The sequence below is a fragment of the Brassica napus genome, chromosome C4 (assembly GCF_020379485.1).
Source record: "Brassica napus cultivar Da-Ae chromosome C4, Da-Ae, whole genome shotgun sequence".
NCBI classification, from domain to species: Eukaryota; Viridiplantae; Streptophyta; class Magnoliopsida; order Brassicales; family Brassicaceae; genus Brassica; species Brassica napus.
This window is the reverse complement of record NC_063447.1, coordinates 18671878-18676497: the sequence shown is the minus strand read 5'-3', so window position 1 is coordinate 18676497 and position 4620 is coordinate 18671878. Positions and strand designations below refer to the sequence as shown.

Below are 4620 nucleotides of genomic sequence, written 5' to 3'. Positions count from 1 at the left end.
CGGTCGTGACCATCTTCCGTATCTCACTCCGTATCCACATGGACGGGGTCAAACATGGTAATTAAACATTTTTTTTTCTTTAAATTTGGATTCATTATTAACCGTTTGTTCTTTTACTAAGGTTCAACCGATCCGGGAACGGGATCAGCGCATGGATCAACCGTATGATGTACTCGGCCCTCGACAGTGGACATCCGACTTTCACTCACTTCCCAACCGACAAGCAGGTTCTGTGGTTTCGTCAGTTTGCGGTAAGTATTCTAATTTTTTACTTATATTTTTAATCTTTAATATAAATTTTCTACTAATTGTGTTTTTTTTCAGCAAGAGTTCAACTGGAATTCCGATGAGACGCTCTTTATCTATCACCACTTCGTCCATAAAGTAATGGACAACTATGGGAAGCAGATCCACGAGTGGAAGAAGAAGTGGAAAATCAATAAGGTTCGATTTAATTTATTAAACCATTTTTTAATTTATTAAACTATTTTTTAATTTATTAAATTTTTTTTTTTTTTTATTAAAAGGTCCCAAAGTCGATGAACGACACGGTCTGGAAGGAGTTGTGTGCGCATTGGGATAAGGAAGAGACGAAAGAAACTTCTTCCACCAACTCCACCAACCGCAAGAGCGACCGTAAAGGGAAGGGCATCTACAAGCATAACTTGGGTGCTCAATCTATTGCCACTCTCGGAGATCGCATGGTAAGTTCAACCGCTTTTTCTTCAATTATTTGAGTTTCAGAATTTAAATTTATTGTGCATTTCTTCTAATTTCTAATGTTTCTTTAATTTATGTTTTTTTTCAAGGCGGAAGAAAATGATGGCGAGCCGGTTGATGATCTCGCCCTAATGAGGAGGGCGTATACCAACAAGAAGACCGGCCAGATTGATGACGGTCTTGTGAGGGACGTGGTCGACCTGGTCCAAACTCAGGTGGTAGACGAAGTGTCTCAGCTTCAAACCGAGGATGACGCTTCGACGGCTTCGACCAACTTGTCCCGGTTTCGAATCAACGAAATCGTTGAATCCGTAAGTTCTTTGTTTTTAAAAGTTCAATTCATTTATTTCTTGGTTTAAATTTCTAAATTTGGCTTTTTTCTATTCAGTCGGTTCCAAAGAAGAAGGGACGTTTGGTCGGTTTGGGTCGTCGCACCCGGTCGGTTCCCCCTTCTTCTGCACCACCGCCCTTCGTTGATCCAGAAGTACTTACGGCCCAGTTGAAGGACAAAGATGATCGTATATCTTTGTTAGAGACCCAGATGGCGGCTCAACAGGCGGGCTATGAGGCACAGAGGAGGCTGAACCAGCAAATGATGGAGATGATGCAGAGGATGTACCCGAACGAGGTGTTCCCGGACGTGCCAGACCCGTAGTTTTTTTTTTTTCCACAAACTCGGAATGTTTTATTTTTATTTGTGAAACTTTGAATATTAATTAATATGATTTCAATTTTACTTTTAATTTCATATTTTCGAATTTAAATTTCAGAAATTTTATTTTTTTAAAAAAATTAATATTTTTTACATTCCGAGGAAATTAATTATATTTTTCACTTGATCGATCGATGCGTTTTTGTTCAAAAACGCATCGATCGATGCGATTTTTAAAAAACGTTTGGGCTATACCGAGGGACAGGTTCCTCTGTTTATTCTGAGGAACTTTTCCCTCGGTATATTCCGAGGGACATATCCCTCGGAAAATTCCGAGGGAGCCGTCCCTCGGAAAATTCCGAGGAACTGGTCCCTCGGTATATACCGAGGGAAAAGTTCCTCGGAATAAACCGAGGAAAATGTCCGTCGGTATACTCCTATCGATCGATGTATATATGTCCAAAAACGCATCGATCGATGAACTTCCGAGGAATTATACCGACAAAGTTCTCCCTCGGTATATTCCGAGGACATTTCCGACAAACTAGTGATCCTCGGAATTTCCTCGGAAATTTATTTCCTCGGAATTCCGACGGAAAATTCCGAGGGATTTCCGAGGAAAAAATAAATTCCGAGGAATTATTTTCGACGACGTGTTTCGTCGGTATGTCGTCGGAATAACGATATTCCGACGAAATTCCGACGATTTTTTCCCTCAGAATCCTTGATGTTTTCTTGTAGTGGGTTCCTTTCTCTCCAAACACGCTTTGCAAAAAAATAATGACTTTGTTTCACAAGGCTCAACCAATGGACCTGCAAACAATCAGATGTAACCAGTCTGAATTCTTTGAATTCAAGAGTGAGAGAAAGTGAAAACAGTCTTTATAACAATCAGCAACCTTGGCAACTGAAACACAGGCTAGATTTCTTTAAATCTGGTCCAACTACCGCGCGAAGTTTTTCTTCTAGCGTATCAAAGGGAGTTTCCTTGCAAGCATTCATGACATCACGAAGCGTGAATCCAGACTCCAGTAAGATATTCAGGTGACCGCTTATTTGTGCTAGAAGCATGATGCTCGTACACAGCCGGGCTAACCACCTGTGGAAATGAAAATAAAAAAGTTACAACAAGGACCAATTACAAGATATTTAAGAACAGTAAGTGAGTCACTGACTTGAGTTCCTTTGCAGGCACCACGAAAGCACAAAATGCCAGATCCTTTTATTACTCCTTTAAGCCCTCTAGCCCCTGCCTCTCTCATCTACGATGGTGATATCCACATCAGCACAGAATGCCAGATCTTTTTATTACTCATTTACAAGAACAGAAACAAAAAAAAGCCATAAATATACCTTTGCACATCGAAGATAGTATACAGTTAGCCCCTCAAGTATTCTAGAATCGAAAAGCTCTTTCAGCTTTGCTGGGAAACTCCTTATAAATTTTCTGGGCCTCCCACGTTTGTTTGGGGTTGTAACCAACGGATTTTGAAAATCATCCATGTCAACATCATTGGCATGCACATCTACCTTGCCCAAGTCTGAAGATCCGGTGTTACTTTCCAAATCAGGACTATCTTGTTTGACTAATGAACTAGTTAACCTCCTCAAAGGCCTATCTACTGTGTCATTCACTGCCTTCTTAACACCACATCGTCTAAGACCACTCGTCTGCTATAACCCAATTGGATCCACACAATTTTGCTCATGAGGCTCTTCCTCCCTCCTCCCACATGCCACTAAAGTAGCCGCATCAACACAACTTTCTTCACTAACTTTAGCATATTTCTCTGTATTTCTATGATCAAATTTGCTACCTTCAGCAACACAAGTATCTTCAGCTTCCCTTTCTGCATTTAGATGATCTTCACCAGAACCATTAGCCTCAGATTTGCTACCTTCAGCAGCACAACTATCTTTAGCTTCCCTTTCCGGATTCATAAGATCTTCATCAACATCAACATTAGCCTTAGAATTGATACACTCCGACTTAAACATGGATCGGGTCAACCTCCTACCAGGATTTTCATAACCAAGACCACTCTTCAACTAAACAAGGCAAGATCTTGAAGTAAGTTTTGCCAGCTCACTAAAACTAGCAGGACACGCCAGAACAATCTCTCTCTCAATCACAATCGAACATTCCTTTACAGTCTCTCTAACTGCATCTCCACCCTTCTTCGCAGATTCGTAGAAAGATCCCTTCCCTTCTTCATCGACAACGTCGCTCTTTTCTTCTTCTTCTTCAACAGGAAAATCGGACATTGCAGCAGCCTCCTCGTCTTTTGTGACGAGACGCATCTTCTTTATCCCAGAACGAAGAAGAACCCGAGTGGTGGCATCAGTGCTTGTTGGGGTCAAAAACTGACACAACGAAGTTAACATCCAAATATCCGTAAAAATCGGCATGAACGCTTTTACGAAAAAGTAATTTTCGTAAAGAAATCTTTACGAAGAACCTTGCGCTGAAATCTTGCACTAATCTCGGTTGATCCATCGAAATAAACACCCATAGTCCAAGAAAACGATTATAAAACATCGGGAAAAGATCCAAACAAGGTCGCCACATAGCGACCAGTCCGAAACGAGCCGGTGGCTACGTAGCGACCGACCAAACCACTCGGTCGGTTGCTACGTAGCGACTGACACCACTCAAATTACCCTAAAGAGTGAATTACTCTCTTAAATAAGATGTTCAGTTGCAGTACTTAGGGATCGAATCCACAAGGAGCTAGGAAACCTATTAAATTTAGTCAAATTATTAATTCTAAGTGTTTGTTGTTTTATGGTGTAAAAGTAAATAGCAATCCTAATTGAGCAAGTCTATTGCTCGACTAACAAGATGATTAGGGGTGTAACTTATTGGAAGATATTAGATGCAGAGTTTCTATTCAGGTGTTGGAGATTATAATCCTATAGATGCCTAACAGTTGCATGCATCTATACTATTAAAGCAAAATACCTAATAGGATTTTGCCCTTAATTTTTAGAGTTATTTACAAGAGAGTGCCATTACCTAATTTGGAATTTTTTTAATTAATTCACTTGCTATATTTATAACCTATCATTTCTAAAAGTTATTGACCCGTAATTAATTCGCTTGCCATATTTATAACTAATAATATTCGTAACCAAAATATGTATAACCAATCCCGCACTATATTTATAACTGACCATATTTATTATAGAAGATCTTTATTTAAAAAGAAATAAATCTCGCGCTTTGAAAGCGCGGGTCAAAATCTAGT

General features: G+C 39.8%; 1 long non-coding RNA gene across 1 annotated transcript; it reads right to left on the bottom strand.

Annotated features, from left to right (window-relative positions):
* Window positions 1-1935: 1935 nt before the first annotated feature.
* On the bottom strand, window positions 1936-4102 carry LOC111211427. Its single transcript, XR_002662463.2, has 4 exons — window positions 2726-4102; window positions 2548-2634; window positions 2272-2471; window positions 1936-2185 (listed from the first exon to the last, which is right to left on the bottom strand). It is a non-coding gene; the product is annotated as an uncharacterized LOC111211427 (long non-coding RNA).
* Between the last annotated feature and the right edge of the window lie 518 nt (window positions 4103-4620).